Here is a 19,374-nt window from a genome sequence, read left to right as displayed (position 1 = left end):
CTGGCGAGGGCCAGACAGCGAGAGACAGAAGATGAGACAGAGGCACGTCTAAACGCCAATCAACGCGAGGGCCAGACAGCAGGAGACAGAAGAACAGCGCCAAAAACGACTCAACAACTGGCAACCATCAGGCAGACGGCAGCCGGCCATTGCATGGGAGAAAGGCTGCATTCAGTTACAATCCGAACACTGACTACTCCTCAAACGTTGATATTGGCTCCATGTCGTTCACCTGTCAGTTTTGCCATGCCTTGAAATGGAAGGGAGAAACACCAGGAATGTGTTGCAGGGGAGGCAATGTCCTTTTGCCTTCTCTCCAATCTCCACCGGAACCTTTGAAAGAACTACTTCAATCAACTACGACTCAATCCTGACACTTCCTGAAGGAAATCCGTAATTACAACTCTTCGTTCCAAATGACTTCGTTTGGAGCAGATCGCGTCATCACTGAGCAAGGATTCATGCCTACATTCAAGGTGCAAGGCCAGGTATACCACCTCATTGGCTCTATCCACCCTCAACCAGGTGAGCAACCGAAATTTTTGTATAAATTGTGTATAAATTCCCCTCCCCTATTGGAGGATTCCTCCTCCCCTATTGTGTATAAATTGTGTGGATTACGTCATTTGTGGATGTGATGAATTGCCAGTAACCATCTATATCCCTCCCCTCCCCTTCTCTCCTCCCCTCCCTTTCCCCCCGCCCCCTTCCCTCCTCCCCTCCCCCCTCCCCCTCCCCCTCCCCTCCCCCTCCCTCCGCTTCTCCCCCCCCTCTCCTACCCTCCCCCCCCGTTCCCCACCCCGTCCCCCTCCCTTCCCCCTCCCCTTCCCCCTCCCTTCCCCCTCCCCTTCCCCCTCCCCTTCCCCCTCCCCCTCCGCTTCTCCCCCTCCCCCTCCGCTTCTCCCCCCCCCCCGTTCCCCTCCCCTTCCCCCGTTCCCCTCCCCTTCCCCCGTTCCCCTCCCCTTCCCCCTCCCCTCCCCTTCCCCCTCCCCCGCCCCTCCCCCGCCCGGCAATGCCGGGTACTTCTGCTAGTACTGTATAAATGTACCTTGTGAAACTCATTTTTGAAAATGATCATCTTGCGGCTAATGACCAATGAAAGATCAATATCGATGATGATGATGACCATGATGACATTAACTCAGTGGATGGGTTGTCTGAGGTTTGTCAAGCACCTGCAGATAAGGTTTGTCAGGCACCTGCAGATAAGGTTTGTCAGGCACCTGCAGATAAGGTTTGTCAGGCACCTGCAGATGGTGGTGCTGCTGATGGTCTGAGCAACGTTCAGCCACCCCCAGTCGTGGGTGAATGTGAGGCCTTGCTCTTCCAGGACTCAGTGACGTATAATCACGGTCTGCCAGTCTTGCATGCACGCCCACCAGGTGAATGATTTTATCTGTGATCCAGGACATATGGGACTTTGAACTGTTCAGTAGATCTGTGTATATGTTTTAAAATTATTGTTGGTGCTCAATAATTGGATAGATCTTGTGGACCTTTTTTGTATACATAGTCGAGGCTCGTGGAAGAGCTAGTAATAGGTACACTGAATGGATCAGGAGGTAACACCCAAAATCAGGACACAAAACACTCTATGCATGCGGTGGACGAGATGGAAACAGAAGGAAACTCCAAGGAGGGAAAACTGGAAGGAGGAGGGAGTGGGGTGGGGGGGTTGACGAGGGTAGAAAAGATCATGGTTTTGGATTGGGGAAGATCTGAGATGTTGGTGAACAGTTGTCTTGACCTGGAGGGAAGAATGAAATTGAAGATGTGGAAGTTGATTTCACAAGCTGGAAAAAGAGGAATAAATGAGTGGAGGTGAGCAGTGATCCTGGATTGAGATAGTTTAACCAGAAGGGGGAAGATGGTGGAACGTGTGAGCCCTGCAGAAACCTGGCGCACAAAGCACGGAACGAGCAGAGGGTGCAAGATCAGAAAGGTGGCAGAAGAAGACAGATCACTCACCTGTCTGCGGTGATGAAGTGATAGACCCATGGACTCGGCTTCATTGCGGGAGATTCCAATGGACTTGAAATCCTTCATGGTTTCCACGGCGTCAAGCTGAACAAGATGTGAGGCAGGGGAGCCAGCCCAGATGGGAGAACAGTACTCCATCAAGCTGCAGATAAAAGCCTTGTAGCTGGATCGGAGTTCAGGTGTGCCAAGGAAGGACTGTATGACAGAGGATGCCCAGTCGGCATCTGGCTTTGGAGGCCAGCTTGGAAATGTGGTTTGCTCAAGAAAGATCATGGCTGACAGTGAGACCCAGGAGTTGAAATGACTGAACTTCCTCAAGAGGATTGTGAAGAAAGTAGATGGAGGGTTTGTCAGATGGTCCTTTCGGAGTGAGAGAGTGTGAGATTTGTCAGGTTGTGGTTAATTTGTGGTGAATTCGACACTTGTAAAATTTAGGCACTCACGTTGACTGTTGTACCATGTCAATTACAAGTGTGATCTTTAAACAAGAGATGTTGTAGTTGAGTTGTTACAACCAGCTGGTGGCGCCGGTGGTTTAGGTTGTGTGTGTGTGTCTGAGGGTCCATGCAGGACATGCTGGGAACGGTGCCAATTGCTGTGTACCTTGATGTTCATACGTTTCAGTGTCCTTCACTACTTTCCGAAAGTGTCGCCTATTATTCCAACACATTCAGCATGAAACACAGGACACACACACACACACACACACACACACACACACACACACACACACACACACACACACACACACACACACACACACACACACACAGAGACACACAGACACACAGAGACACACACACACACACACACACACACACACACGCACACACACAGTATACATTTGCATATATATTGTTGCGGATATGGCATTTGGCCTCAATATCCGCTTGTAAATACTCCCCTATTTCCCCAATACTCCCCAACTATCCCCAATCCCCCATTGCCTAGTCCCATTGTCTGTAAACAACACTCTGTAGAACCGACCTTCCCCTTTTTCCCCCATTAAATGTCGTGCCCAGGTTCACCGCATCTCACGTAGACAACTATAGGACATCTTGCTAGTTATTCGTAGTCTATGTCAGTTAAGGACTCGTTTCCATTAATTCTGACTCTTCGTTGCACCAGAATGTGATCGTATGGCACCAGTAGTGAGTTTAGGACCTCCCCTTACCTCCTCCCATCTTCCCCATGAAACAACAACTACAACAACAACTACAACAACAACAACAACTACAACAACAACTACAACAACAGAGGGGCGCGGCGCGGCGTGCGGGGAGTGTGCGCCCTCACACCGGCGTGGTTAGCCGCCATTGCCCATGCGCTCCACGGGGTTACCACGAAGGGGCTGGCTGTCAGCTCCTCGTCAGGGGCGGAGCCAGTAACCCCCCCCCCCCGCACCCAATAAGAAGGGCGGACCGATTCCATCTGGGGCGGAGCTAACTAGCCGAGGGCGTGTCACTCCCCGCCGGATATACGCAGCCACTTACCGGACGTGACGTGAGATGCGCCCCCAGCTTGAGCAGACAAGTCACCATCTCCGAGCGCTGAGTGAGACCTCCCGCATCTTGGACTGGACCGGGTCGATTTTGCCCCTGAGCCAAGGTGCACCTTGAGCCATCGAAGACCTGCCCCTCCTTGCCATCAATCCCCGTGTGAGTCGGTTTTTGTCCCGTTTATCTGTCGTCTGTCGGGGCTAGATAAGACTGTGTCTAAGTGCCTGTCTTCCTATGCTGTCCCTCTTGTCGTTGTAATCTGACCTTCCGCCCTAATATAACCTCCTCCGGAGGTCTTGAGAACTGAACCCTTGGTGTCGTGTCATTTTAATCCAGCCGTTGTGTCTTTTCCATCATTGATTTAGCATAGCGCGACTTAGTCAACGTTCGAGCATAATCGGGTAAACGTGCAGGCGCGGTCATACCAAACCGCTCGGTGAACCAACATCCACAACCGCGTCTGTAACAATTGCTGTCGAGGAGTGGAATTCGGACCTGGGACTAAATTTATTAGGCCCAAATTTTGGAACACCAATTGTACCACTAGGGTAACAATTGGTGTTGGGGAGGTAGAATTCGATCCGGAGCGCGTTTCCCGCGCTCGAAATTATAACGGCGAAATTTGATTTGTTTTACGGAAATAAAAACCCGAATTTTGAAAGTCGCGCTATGGCGGATCAAGACAGCTGGGGTCCGGTAGGGGAGAGTGAGGCAGGGTCGGTCCAGGACCAAATTGAGGGACGCGAGGAGAGCGAAGCAGCGAGGGTAGCAGACGCACAAAATAGCGTCGTTGCGCCCGACGTTGCGGGAGCGCAAAATGGCGCCTCGCTGGTCACCGCGCCCGCGACCGTGGCAGCGCCCCTGGTGGATCCGAACCTTTTTATGTTGCAAATGAGGGCCCTTATGGAACAAATGGGTGAGCAATTGGGAGACCAAATTAGAGGTTTGAAAAGCAGTATGGGACAAATGGGAAACCAAATGGGGGTAATGGGAAACGAAATGGGGGTAATGAGGGACGAAGCGAGGGGTACCGGTGAGGGGTTAGACAACGGGATAAAAGAGGTGAAAAAGGGGTTAATGGGGGTAGAAAATAGAATGGCTGCCCAGGAGAATCAGATAGAGGGAGTGAAAAATGGGTTAGAGGGGTTAGAAAACAGGATGGAAGGCAAATTGAGGGACATGAGGGACCAAGCGGAAAGGGAAGTTAACCAAATGGGGCAGCAGATAGAGGGGGTCAGAATGGGGGTAGAAACCAAACTGGATGCTCACAGGGAGGAAATGGAGCAGATGAGGGTGGCATCTGGGCAGGAGATGCAAGTGATGGGAGAGGAGATCAGAAGAGGTGTGAGTGAGGAGGTCGGAGGAGTGCGCGAGGAGGTGAGGCACTGTAAGGAGCGCATGGAGAAGGAGGTGAGAAAGGGGACTGTAAAATTGCAGGGGGGCATAGAGGACCTGACGCAGGAGGTGGAGCAGCTGACGGTGGGACAGACTGAGTTAGTGGAGCAGGTTCAAAGGAACACTGCGGTATTAGGAGGTTTAAAAGCGACACAGAAAGAACTAAAAGACGACTTGATAGCGACGAAGAGGGAATGTCAGATGGTACGTGAGGGATTGACAACGAGGTTGGACGAGGTGATAGAGGTAATGGAGACGAAGGACCGGCAGGTGAGGACGCACATGGAAACGGTCAAGGTAGCCTTGGAGGACGAGCTTGAGGAGACGTACCGGGGAATAAAGGAGGTGAAGCAGAAATTAGAAGAAGTGGAAGAAGGGGTGAGCGAAATTAAGAAGCGACGGAGGGAGGATAAGAAAGAGATAAAAGAGGAGATAAAAGAATTGGTCCAAAGTCTGTGTTTGGATCGTGATGATGTGCTCATTAACCGGATGAGGGATTCGCAGGTGATGGAGGAGAAGCGAAGAGGAAGAGGACCCGGTGTAAGTGGTGACCAATATGGTCGTGCGTATGATGCGCCAGGGGATTTAAGAAGCTTGGGGGTCGAGATGGACCCGGGTGTTCGTGAGAGGCCGTTGGTGAAGTGTGCGACAGGTCTGGTGTGCGAAAAAGGAGGTGTGCGAGAAAGTCTGACTCTGGGGTGTGTGAGGAAAAAGTGTGTGCCAAGGAGTGAGGGTGCTGGCGAGAGTGAGTCGGTCGTAGCGCGTGTGCGAGGGAGCACATGGAAGCGCGGTGTGGTAAGTGTTACAGAGGGTGTGACGGGAGAGTGTGCGCAGGAGGGTGTGCGAGAAAGGTGTGTGACGGACAGGTGCATGGGGAGTAAGGGTGAGTGCGCTGTCAAGAATGGAGGTGAGAGTAGTGAGAGTGACAAGGAGAGTGAGTTGGTTGTGACAGGTGAGCGAGGATGTACACCTGGGATGGAAGGATGCACACCTAGAATGGTAGAGCGTGAGTGGGAATGCACGCTGGAGTTGGTGGTGAGGCACGTGGTTGGGTGTGCGAATGAGAGCACACCTGTGATTGTCACAGAGGAGGTGACAGAGGAGGGGGCGCGAAGAGGTGTGTTGGTGAGGTGTGCGACCAACGAATGTGTGCCAAAGTGTTCGGTGGTCAGGTGTGTGACCAAGGCTGTGAGTGGAATGGGTGTACCGAGGTGTGTAAGGAAAGGTACGAGGAGCATGGAAACGGCTGGATGTGTGAGCAAGGAACGGGCTGCGGGGTGTAAGCGTCCAGGTGAAGCATCGACGTTAGACGGGGTAGAGTTTAGAACGACTTGTAGCCGAATCGGGCCCTCGGTGCGTGCTGGGCCTCGCTTTGAACGGCCGCGTCCGTGCTCCACTAGGCGGAGCGGGCGGCCCGATAGAAAGAGTCGTCATGGCGACCACTTTTTGTTGAGGCATTCCGGCAGGTCGAGATCGGGACATTGGATGGCTCCACGCCGAGATGGTGCGTGGGATCTCGGCCCGGGTAAGCCCCCGTCCCTGCACCGAGTGCCGGACGCATCCAGCCGCTGGCACAGAACAACCCGCATTCATGGCTTGGCTTTACAAAGCCGGGCTTTGGACAGGAATTGGCGCACCGAGAGGCATTAGTGAGTAGACTGGGTGATGAGGTTAGTGTTTTGGACCCAAAATTAGAGAAAAACAAAATTTGATGATTGGCAAGGGATTGGCAGTAGTGATTGGCAGATGATGGGTAGTGAGCGATGGGCCCGGTGGGTAAGGGGGGCATCCCTGCCACCCTTCCCATAGGGGGGCAAAGGAGCACTAGATTATGGGGTGTATGGCAGTGAAAACTAGCCCGGGTGGGTTAGGTTATATTGATAGGGATCTAGCGAAGATGACAGTCGGTAACGTTAAGGTTAGTTAGTGACTGATACCTGTAGTGGGGACGCAGGTAGATTAGTATGGATGATAATGACGAGGGAGCGCAATAGTTAAAAGGGACGACTGGGAAGCGCAAGTTTCAGAGGGGAGTAGTTAGATGAGATGATGCCGTGTGTGTGAGAATGGAACAGGTGTGATTGCACAGGTGTGCAACTGGACAGGTGTGTGGAGCAGTGTGTGAGTAGTGAGTGTTGTGGATCAGCGCGAATGCGCTTGGGGAGAGAAGGGTGCAGGTGGCACCAGGTGTGAGAGCACAGGTGTGCAAGTACAGGTGTGTGGAGAGAGTTGGAGTAAGTGGTACGGAGTGGTGTGCATGGTGCGAAGGTGTGGATGGGGGAAGAGTGGACCCCTTTCACGAGTACCCGGGGCGGGTAGTGTAAGTGTTAGGTAGAGGGTATAGGTAAATTGTGGGTGGATATTGGCATTTGTGGTGCGGTTGCAGAATGGTGTTGTGGATGGGTGCATTCGTGTTGTGGAAATGGCTGGGCGTGTAGCCTGTTAGTGTGTGTAGTTGGTTGGGCACTCCACCACTGTGAGGATGTCGGCCAGGTGAGGCCGCAGGTGGGCTCTGGGAGCCGGTAGTTGTGAGTGGGTGCCTGAGGATCCCGGGTGTGGATCGGGCAGCCCAGTGCCAGAGAGGGCACCGAGTGGGGAGAGCGCCAGAGGGCCTTCCCCAGGTAGTTAGGTTAGGGTAAGGAGCAGGTAAGCTCGGAGGCAACTGCAGTGGTGGAGGTGTGCAGGTGGGTAGACCCACTGGGAGAGGTACACGCCACAGCCCAGAAATTGTGCGAGGGCACCGGGAGATGAATCGGGGGAGTGAGACCCCAAATTGAAAAGCACCACAGTTTGGCCAATGGGAATTGGTTTTTAGAACCCATAGTGTAAGAGGGCCAATGGTTTGGCCGGAGAAAGACCCCGGGTAGTGTAAAGTTGTTAAAGTCATTTAGGAAATAGTTAGGATTGATGAACCTGTCGCACCATACGCAGCCACTTACCTGTGGTGATGATGATGACTCCACACCTGTGTTTTCTTTGTTTTGGTGCAGGAAATGAGAATTGCTGTGAGGATTTGTGAGACGCATCACGACGTGGATGAGACATTGGGGTGATTCCATCTCTCCCTCCCTAGGAGGGACTGATGATGAATTGGTAATGGCAAATTATGATGTTGAGTTGGAGATGGCAAATTTTGATGAAAGTTGAAAATGGCAAATTTGATTGGTTAGGAGGGAGAGAAGACGAATTTGGTTTATGGGAGGAACGGGGAAGACAGTAGGGATGTTTGTTGATTTGTAAAGTAGATGTTTATGGGTAGTGTTGTGTTTTGTGGATACAGTAAGGGGTAAGGGAGGGGCCATGTAGGTTACCTGGTGGGGGGGGGGGCGTACGGTAGGAACGTACCTGTCTCACCTGGTTCCCATGTGCCCCCAGTGTGCATCATCTTGTATTGCGTGCACTTTTGCGCCCTTACCACCTTACTCACTTGTCTGCTTCTTTTGTCTCCCACCTCCGAGGATCTGGCTTTGGGGCAGAGAGAGAGGAGAGAGAGGTGCTGGCTCCGCAGTTGTGGGCCTGCACTTTCGCTGCTTGCTGCTTGGATCGATACACCATATGGACCGCAATGTTTGTGGCCACCCACCATGGACCGCAGTTCTTTTGCGGCCAAGCACCACCCGTGGAAGGACCTATGGGTCAACGTGGCACCTATGCCAAACAGGTGAACCACTCTTAGTTGGCCCCTGACGGCCACAATACATAAATGGACGCAGTTGGCGACTTTCTTGATTTATTAAAGAAGTAAGAAGGCCAAGTGCACCACATGAAGGCAAGACCAGCGGCAGAACATCGGCCGGCTGCGACACCACCGGTGATTTATAAACACTTTATTGGTGCACCGGATGGTGCTGACTGTGTGATGGGGTGGTGCTTTTGATGCTTGGAAGGGGTGCTCTGCACATTATTAAAGGCCGTAAGGCCACAGAGCACTCGTGGGTTGGTGTATCGATGCTGGCATGCGTGCTCTCTCTCTCTATGCATAACATCTGCATGTGTTCCTCCAAAAACAGGTCCTGGATCGTAGTGTAAATATCAGTGTAGTCTTGTGTAAATAATGCTCCCTACCGGCTGTATGTTTAGTTTGCGAATTCTTTCCGCAATTCGGTTATCCTGTGGGTGTGTTTCTGTGAGGAGAAGGGTGCAACGTCGCAGGGGGACATATTTACTCATTTGTGAATATCTGTAAAACTGTCGCACTCAGGGTAGAGTTAATAGTAGAGGGAACTACATCTGAGTGCCACACTAAAATAGGTAAAAATTTATCGGGTCGGGACGCCCCGAGGGTAGAGAAGGGTGCAATGTTGCGGATATGGCATTTGGCCTCAATATCCGCTTGTAAATACTCCCCTATTTCCCCAATACTCTCCAACTATCCCCAATCCCCCATTCCCTAGTCCCATTGTCTGTAAACAACACTCTGTAGAACCGACCTTCCCCTTTTTCCCCCATTAAATGTCGTGCCCAGGTTCACCGCATCTCACGTAGACAACTATAGGACATCTTGCTAGTTATTCTTAGTCTATGTCAGTTAAGGACTCGTTTCCATTAATTCTGACTCTTCGTTGCACCAGAATGTGATCGTATGGCACCAGTAGTGAGTTTAGGACCTCCCCTTACCTCCTCCCATCTTCCCCATGAAACAACAACAACTACAACAACAGCTACAACAACAACTACAACAACAACTACAACAACAGAGGGGCGCGGCGTGGCGTGCGGGGAGTGTGCGTCCTCACACCGGCGTGGTTAGCCGCCATTGCCCATGCGCTCCACGGGGTTACCACGAAGGGGCTGGCTGTCAGCTCCTCGTCAGGGGCAGAGCCAGTAACCCCCCCCCCCGCACCCAATAAGAAGGGCGGACCGATTCCATCTGGGGCGGAGCTAACTAGCCGAGGGCGTGTCACTCCCCGCCGGATATACGCAGCCACTTACCGGACGTGACGTGAGATGCGCCCCCAGCTTGAGCAGACAAGTCACCATCTCCGAGCGCTGAGTGAGACCTCCCGCATCTTGGACTGGACCGGGTCGATTTTGCCCCTGAGCCAAGGTGCACCTTGAGCCATCGAAGACCTGCCCCTCCTTGCCATCAATCCCCGTGTGAGTCAGTTTTTGTCCCGTTTATCTGTCGTCTGTCGGGGCTAGATAAGACTGTGTCTAAGTGCCTGTCTTCCTATGCTGTCCCTCTTGTCGTTGTAATCTGACCTTCCGCCCTAATATAACCTCCTCCGGAGGTCTTGAGAACTGAACCCTTGGTGTCGTGTCATTTTAATCCAGCCGTTGTGTCTTTTCCATCATTGATTTAGCATAGCGCGACTTAGTCAACGTTCGAGCATAATCGGGTAAACGTGCAGGCGCGGTCATACCAAACCGCTCGGTGAACCAACATCCACAACCGCGTCTGTAACAATATGTATATATATATGTATACAGTAGAGGCCAAAAATATTGGCACCCTTGCACTTTTTTCATACAGCTCACAATTTTCTCGAAAAGTACGTTGAAATTGACAAAAGTATTTGGTCTCCACAATTCTTTATTTCACTGTTAATATTACAGAACCTTTCTTTTTGATTCAGAACTTAATATATCATTTTAAATCAGAAAATAAAAAGAAATGACATTGACAAAATTATTGACACCCCAGACTTCATATTTGGTAGCACAACCTTTGGACAAAATAACTGCAGTCAAGAGCTTCCTATAGCCATGAATGATCTTCCGACACCTCTCTACTGGCAGTCTTCTTGTGGAAACTGCTCCAGTTCTCCCAGATTTGAAGGGTGCCTTCTCCCAACTGCTGTTTTCAGATCTCCCCACAGGTGTTCAATCAGATTTAGATCTGGACTCATTGCTGGCCACTTCAGAACAGTCCAGCGTTTTGTCTTGAACCATTCCTGGGTAATTTTTGAAATGTGTTTGGGGTCATTGTCCTGATGTAAGACCCATGACCTTCTACGGAGACCAAGCTTCCTGACACTGGGTTGAACATTGCGCTCCAAAATGCCTTGGTAATCTGATTTCATGATGCCATTCAAGGCACCCAGTGCCAGAGGCCACAAAGCAACCCCAAAACATCACTGAACCTGCTCATGTTTGACTGTAGGGAAGGTATTCCATTCTTTGAAGGCTTCATTTTGTTTTCTGTAAACATAGAGATGATGTGCTTTACCAAAAATCTCTAATTTGGTCTTATCTGTCCACAGGACATTCTCCCAGGAGGATTTTGGCTTATTCAGGTGTGTTTTGGCAAACTCCAGTCGGGCTTTCTTACGTCTCTCTCCCAGCAGTGGGATCCTTCTGGGTCTCCTACCATAGAATCACCTGTCATTGAGTTGGTGACGGATGGTGCGAGTTGAAACTGTCGTACCTTGTGTCTGAAATTCAATTTGAATCTGTTTGGGAGTTGATCGAGGTGCTTTTTCCACCATTCGAACAATCCTTCACTGCAATCTTGGATGAAGTTTTCTCTTGCGGCCACATCCAGGGAGGTTTGCTACAGTGCTATGGGCCTTAAACTTCCTGATAACATTGCGTATGGTGGACACAGGAACATCAAGGTCTCTGGAGATCGACTTGTAGCTTTGAGATTGTCCATGCTTGGCTACAATATTGTGTCTCACCTACTCAGACTACTCTGTTTTTCTTTTTTTTCTCCATGCTCATTGGGGAACACACAGTGACACAAAACAGCAGAATGACTCCTTTTCTCTATTCCAACTGGTTGAATGAGTGATTTTTATATTGCAGGCACCTGCAACTCACCACAGGTGAGTTCAATTCCAAAGTAAAGGAGAATCACCTGCTTCAAAATCTAATTATTTCTCACAACTTCTAAAAGGTGCCAATAATATAATTGTCGGGACCATTTTAGGATTTCTGTATGGAATAAGCTAAGATTTAGTAATTATTTCAGCTTTTTTGTTTTGTTCCACTGCAAACAAAAGAAATACATTTGTGGATACCAAAATCGTTTTTAATATCAACAATTTTCTGGAAGAAATGGTGCATTATTTGCAAAAAGTGCAAGGTTGCCAATATTTTTGGCCACGACTGTATATATATTCAAGTGTTTGTGATTTGTTTGTGTGTTTGTGCATTCGCACGTTATTCTTTCACAGCCGAACCATAGCACCTCGAGGCCCCAAATTTTGGTTTGGTATTTTGGCCCCAGAATCTGAGAGAGGTTTGAAACTATCCCCCTTCCCCCACAAGGAAATTATCTGCATGTATGTTCGTGTCGTTCTGAAAATCAGAGTAAAAATAAAATGGATGGGTCAATGTCCAACTGATTTTGCATGTCCTGGGGGTACCCAGGTTCAAATTCAAGGGCACCAAAAAATCTTCCCCAATATTAGCCCCTCCCCTGCTCCCCACAAGGAAATTATGTGTATGTATTTTTGGAATATCTGAAAATCATAGAAAAAAAAAACCAGCTGGGCCAATCTCCAACAAATTTTGCAAACGAGCTGGGGGTATCCAAAGTCAGATCAAGGGTACCAAAAAAAAATCCCTCCCCTATCATGAGGCGCTGCACAGGGAAAAAAGAAACTATGTCGGGCAAGGGTTTTTAAACCCAGTGTGAAAACTCCTCCTCAAAATCCGGTTTTTGAAGGGGGGTTTCACGTTGAAAGCGTTTTCTTTGACTGTGCGACTGAGCGCTTCCAAGTCAAACACCTTGCATTTGGGTCTGTCATTTGGTTTGAGTTCCTGCAGAATCTGCACGTTACAGACATAAAGCTTCAGTTTTTTATGCAAAATCCTGTGTACAATAGAGGTTGGTAGTCCCAGTTCTCTGGATGTAAGCTTCTGTGTACAGTGGTGGTTGGTAGTCCCAGTTCTCTGAATGTAAGCTCCTGTGTACAGTGGTGGCTGGTAGTCCCAGTTCTCTGAATGTAAGCTTCTGTGTACAGTGGTGTTTGGTAGTTCCAGTTCTCTGGATGTAAGCTCCTGTGTACAGTGGTGGTTGGTCGTCCCACTTCTCTGGATGTGCATTGGATTGATTTTCTGGGACTTTGTTGAAATGATTCATGCACTCATTCAATGTCTGTTGCACTTATGATTGGTCGACTAGTACTTTTCTGTTTATGACAACTTCCAGTCTCCTTAAACCGGTTGTACCACTCTCTGATACGAGTCCGCGATGGTGGATTCCTTCCATACCTTGTACCGATATTACGTTGAACACGCATGTCGGATCTTGTCTCGATTAACCATTCTATGCACTGACCTTTCTCCTGCGGAGTTGACATTTTATTTTACATTATACCACCAGACCTGAAAATAAAGAAAACTTGATGAGTTTCTGTATCATATGAAACAAAGGGTATCGTATCATTTATGATACTAAATATATTAACAACCAAAGTTGTCCAGGTCTTTTTGGAACACCTTGTATGTATTGTTATGTTTGTAGGGGGTAGGGATACCATAGACTAGGTAGAGTGTATAGATTAGTGTGACCCGACTGTCACGAAGAAGAAGAACCACCTTGGTAGGGATCTGGTGGACCGTGTGTTCGGATTAAGTGTATCTTCGTCCCCATTACGAAGAGTGGGGTATGTTAATTAGCTCGGGGATTATGGGTAATTTATCCCCTCTGTCATTGCCTCTGTAATTTATTTCCTATGTCCCTTTTGGCACCATACCATAGACACATAGCCAAGCCATGCAATCACCCGCATTTAAACTCACTTATTAAAAAGCTAACCGGAAGTCATGCATCAAGCCCTACCACTGACAACACCGACTTGGGAAGTGCACATGTCGGGCAGGAAGAGGCCACGCCCCGAGGAGCCGTGATTGGGCGGGATTTTTATTGACAGGAAGGACTGGTAGGAAGCAACTCGCTGATTGGCGAAGCACCCCAGATGATGTCAGAGCCTGGGTGATAAATGAACGCGCTAGCGGATATTTTGGGCTGCTTCCCTTCTCTTCTCCTTGGCTTCTCGCTCTGACCAACCTTGCCTTGTCCTACCGAAGACGATAGCGAACGGTTGTGATTCCCTCTTGCGCATTCTCGCCCTGAACCTCGTACGAATGGTGGCATTTTGCTCTCGTGCTCAAGGGAGCGATCGTGAACGGCCGCGTTTTTGGAGATCTTGCTGGTGGTCGTTCAGAGGCACAACCACAACCCGGGCACTGCGGTTTTCCATGCGGAAGATGGGTGGATGAGCACGGTGTGGAAGAGCGGGCTGCACACCTGTTGTTCGCTTCATGCGGCAGGCCTACTTCGCACCAACGAGCCTGGAAGAGTCTTGATGAGATGCACCGATCGAGTTGAGCTAAGTGCAATAAAATTACACCTTTTATTTCTACATCATTATATTTCCATTTGTCCGTGTTTGAGTCTGGTGTGGAGGGTCCCTCAAGTTAGGAATTTAGTTTATCGTGTGTTTCTTTGTTACCGGCATTTTCTTTAACTAGGGCATTGCCCGTACTATATCTATATCTAAAATTATATCCCCCCCCTCTATTTACATGAAATGGTTTGGTCCAAAGCGAACGGCTTCCGGAGTTTGGTAAAGAAATCGCCATCGCGTGCACAAACGCGCAGGAAAGCGAATGAATCGCAAATTCGTTTTTATTAGTTTTAAAACATAGTTTAACGCCAACATAGCGCCAACATAGTTTGCAAACGTGAAATAAATGAATACGCTCTCAAATGTGCCATCCGAGGCAGAGTGTGTCCGCCACGTTCGGCACACGCGATAGTTCGCTGCTCTCTGATTGCTTGAATCGTTTTTTGGACATAGCTCGGTAAGTAATTGTCCGATTAATATGAAACCTTGAAAAGGCACATCCTCGGGTCCCCAGCAATATACCTGGCAAGTTAAAAGTATATCGGACCCGTGGTTGTCGAGAAACAGCGGTCACAGACAAACGTACAAACGTACAAACAGAGATTACTGGAATTATAGATAGATAAACCTGTTTATTTTTGTACATTTTAATTCCGTTTTGTTTGAGTTATTTATTACAGGGTGAAGGCTGCCGGGGTGGAAGCCGTTCAGGTAAGGCTCCTGTTTCCCCTCCCTCTTGCTTCCCCACGCGTATTATCCACCATTTGATTGACCGCAAAGTAACAGCTCGTTTGGTCATCGGTGCTAACCGACGGTGTTCACCACACAAGGTAGCCACGTGACAATATGTATATCTATAGCTATCGATATGTATATCTGTGCAGTGTCTGTCTTGTCACTGAACGAACTACTCCCTCAAACCTTTTGTGAAATCGTACCAAACTTCTGGCATGCACCTATCTCTCCCGTGTGTATGTCTGAAGGGTATTTTATGAGAAATTTTTTTGGAAAACAATTTTTGTTGAAAACTTAAATCTATAAATATAAAACACTGTGTATGTGTGTGTGTGTGTGTGTGTGTGTGTGTGTGTGTGTGTGTGTGTGTGTGTGTGTGTGTGTGTGTGTGTGTGTGTGTGTGTGTGTGTGTGTGTGTGTGTGTGTGTGTGTGTGTAATGTTACCGATAGACTCCTAAACGGAGAGGCTTACGTGCTTGATATTTGGCATAGACATGGCCATTGCGCCTGGGACGAACATGGCCGAACTCAAAATATTTGACGATCCATATTTTTTATTCATATTTACCTCAGCGCATTTCAGCGCACGGAATCGACGGAATCGGAGCAGGTGGGCGCTGATTCGCTCAGAGCGATCACGTGATGACGCTATGAACGCTATGAACGCTATGACGCTATGAACGCTATGACGCTATGAAAAAAAAAATCGCTCGCTTTGCCAAGGGGCTCGCTCCCCCCCCCCCCCCACCCCCGTTCCCCTCCCCTCCCCCTCTCCTCCCCCACCCGGCAATGCCGGGTACTTCTGCTAGTTTATAAAATGTAATATCACGTATATTACAAATACATTTGTGCAAAATAATTGTTTGTATTATGATTGGTGTAAACCATGACGAAACAGCAATTCAGGTACAGTCATCTATATCATTAAAACGCTTATTTCTGAAGTTTGTAATCGGAACTTATCTCCAGCTATTGCTGCTGTCGCCCTAAGATATGTGTGGTACTATGTAGTTGTGACTAACCCCTCCATATAAGCAAACTTATGTCTCCAAATGTCTAAGTGTGGAATAAAAGCTGAAAATCAGTGAAAAGTTTTGAATAACTCGCGCCATTTTGTTTTACCGCACAGTGAGATGCTGCACTTGTTTATATATAATATTGATGAAGCAGGATTAATTGGAGATAGGGTGTTGAGGAGGAAGAAGATTCGAGGTGTGCTTGTCTAAGCAATGTCCACAAATACCGCAGGTTGGACAGGAAATGTATTAATTATTGAGAGAAGAAAGCTAGGCTTGATAAGCAAAGATTACATACAAAGTGTAGCACACTTGCATAGAATAGTTCACTTTGGTTACAGCACAGTAATTTCCCAGCATAACAGCAGCAGAGCAAGCAGAGTCCTCTTCTCCCGTTCTCTCCCAAATTTATCTCTTTATAAGGGCAAAGTCTTTTGAAGTTCCCCAGGAGAACAATGTGAGGGTTACACACATTCTGGTCCCACATCTGGCTCTGCTCATGAGAACCAGTAGGTATGTCAAAATGAAAGATGTGTTGTAGAAAAATTACCCCTTGGGTAACTTTCTCCTCTGGAATAATTTGGCAATGATTTCACGTGGTGTTGAGGTGTTTTTAATTTCATGGTGGTGAGGTCTTTTAATTTCGTGGTGGTGAGGTGTTTTTAATTATGTGGTGGTGAGGTGTTTTTAATTTCGTGGTGGTGAGGTGTTTTTAATTTCATGGTGGTAAGGTGTTTTTAATTTTGTGGTGTTGAGTTGTTTTGAATTTCGTGGTGTTGAGGTGTTTTGAATTTCGTGGTGGTGAGGTGTTTTTAATTTCGTGGTGGTGAGGTGTTTTTAATTTTGGTGGTGAGTGGTGAGTTGTTTTGAATTTCGTAGTGTTGAGGTGTTTTGAATTTCGTGGTGGTGAGGTGTTTTGAATTTCGTGGTGGTGAGGTATTTTTAATTCCGTGGTGGTGAAATGTTTTTATTTTCGTGGTGGTGAGGTGTTTTTAATGATGTGGTGGTGAGGTGTTTTTAATTACGTGGCAGTGAGGTGTTTTTAATGATGTGGTGGTGAGGTGTTTTTAATTACATGGTGGTGAGGTGTTTTTAATGATGTGGTGGTGAGGTGTTTTTAATTACGTGGCAGTGAGGTGTTTTTAATTACGTGGTGGTGAGGTGTTTTTAATTACGTGGTGGTGAGGTGTTTTGAATTACGTGGTGGTGAGGTGTTTTTAATTACATGGTGGTGAGGTGTTTTAAATTACGTGGTGGTGAGGTGTTTTAATTACATGGTGGTGAGGTGTTTTGAATTACGTGGTGCTGAGGTGTTTTTAATTATGTGGTGGTGAGGTGTTCTTAATTACGTGGTGTTGAGGTGTTTTTAATTACATGGTGTTGAGGTGTTTTTAATTACATGGTGGTGAGGTGTTTCTAATTACATGGTGGTGAGGTGTTTCTAATTACATGGTGGTGAGGTGTTTCTAATTACATGGTGGTGAGGTGTTTTTAATTACATGGTGGTGAGGTGTTTTTAATTACATGGTGTTGAGGTGTTTTTAATTACATGATGGTGAGGTATTTTTAATTACATGGTGGTGAGTTGTTTTGAATTACGTGGTGGTGAGGTGTTTTAATTACGTGGTGGTGAGGTGTTCTTAATTACGTGGTGTTGAGGTGTTTTAATTACGTGGTGTTGAGGTGTTTTTAATTACATGGTGGTGAGGTGTTTTTAATTACATGGTGGTGAGGTGTTTTTAATTACATGGTGGTGAGGTGTTTTAATTACATGGTGGTGAGGTGTTTTTAATTACATGGTGGTGAGGTGTTTTAATTACATGGTGGTGAGGTGTTTTGAATTACGTGGTAGTGAGGTGTTTTAATTACATGGTGGTGAGGTGTTTCTAATTACATGTTGGTGAGGTGTTTCTAATTACATGTTGGTGAGGTGTTTTTAATTACATGGTGGTGAGGTGTTTCTAATTACATGGTGGTGAGGTGTTTTTAATTACATGGTGGTGAGGTGTTTTTAATTACATGGTGGTGAGGTGTTTTTAATTACATGGTGGTGAGGTGTTTTTAATTACGTGGTGGTGAGGTGTAATTGTCCCAAACTTCCAGTCTGCACCTACACCTCCCGTATGTATGTGCTGAGGGGTTCTTTTTTGAATTTTTATATATTTTTTCAACCTAAATTGCTTATAAAAATGTAATTTCACAAGCACCACAAATCAATTTGTGCAAAATAATTGTTTGTATTATTATATTATTGGTGTAAATCATGACATCACAGTAACTCAGGTACAGTCATTATCCTCAATTAAAACAAGCCCGTTCCCCTGTAACGAGGCGTAGTGAGCCGAGCTAAGCTAGTACTCGTATATATATGTATATAATAAAAGGATTCGTATCTGTTTGTCTGTTTCTCATGTTATAATTTGAGAATGGATTAACTGATTTAAATAAATCCAACTATGGTGGATTCAGGAAAATCCCGGGAAGGTTTATAATGCAAAAGAAACATTAATGGGTACTTGGGCACACGTGTTGAAACTGTAAACTCCAACTTTCGACACTCCAGACAGGACCCCACAGGAATCCTTTTTACCTCACCTGGACTTTGGTCCGGTGACCTTATGTGATCGAGCAGTGTCCATCGGTGTCAGTCAATGAGTGTGAGTGAGTGAGTGTCTGTAAACACCTGTCATTATGGCTTGAACCAAACACGGTTTTGATGAAACTTGGCTACAACCTTCGTATCTGATGCCTAACGAAGGTGTATTGACCACAACAAAATCTGCACTCAATAGGGGGTCTAGGGGTGTGAGAGGTTTTACCCCTCCCCCCCCCCCCCCAAAAGAGGAATTTGCTTTCTTTTCTGAAACTACACACCCGATTTTGACAAAACGTGACCACAACCTTCATCACCCGTGGTTTACCAGGGTTTGTTCACGGCATTAAAAATATCAGGGTCTATGGTGGTCTGCGGGGGATTTGAGTGACTGGTGCTCCTGATCCAGGTGAGCTTCAGGACCCGCGATCCTATTTTTTGTTCTTCCTCTATAGATTACCATCACAACTATGCTGAGGAAACGGAAAGCCCAATTTTTCTTTCTCACAATTACACAAAGCCAGAGACGACCGAGGAGACCTCAGGGTTTTTTCTTGGCAAGGCCTACCTTGCCCAATACGTATCCAGATAGTTGCGGCAAAAGGAAGAAGAAGAGGAGGCTGAGAAATTATTTTTATTTTGCTCTTCCTCTTGGTGTGTTGTATATTATTCACAATTCATCATCTAAAGGTCTGTGATTAATATATCATTAACAATCTCCTCGTATAGCTAAGCCGGGATTTATACACCGCCTAATTGTATTTTCCCATTAATAACAAAATCTTCTGTTTTTGGTAATTACACAAAGATTGATATTATTGTCAGCGAAGCGACGGTCCTGATATTCTAATAACTAA

The sequence above is a fragment of the Myxine glutinosa genome, chromosome 5, assembly GCF_964187855.1.
Source record: "Myxine glutinosa chromosome 5, kmMyxGlut1.1, whole genome shotgun sequence".
In the NCBI taxonomy this organism is placed as follows: domain Eukaryota; kingdom Metazoa; phylum Chordata; class Myxini; order Myxiniformes; family Myxinidae; genus Myxine; species Myxine glutinosa.
The sequence above is the reverse complement of the archived record's forward strand: the minus strand, read 5'-3'. Positions refer to the sequence as shown.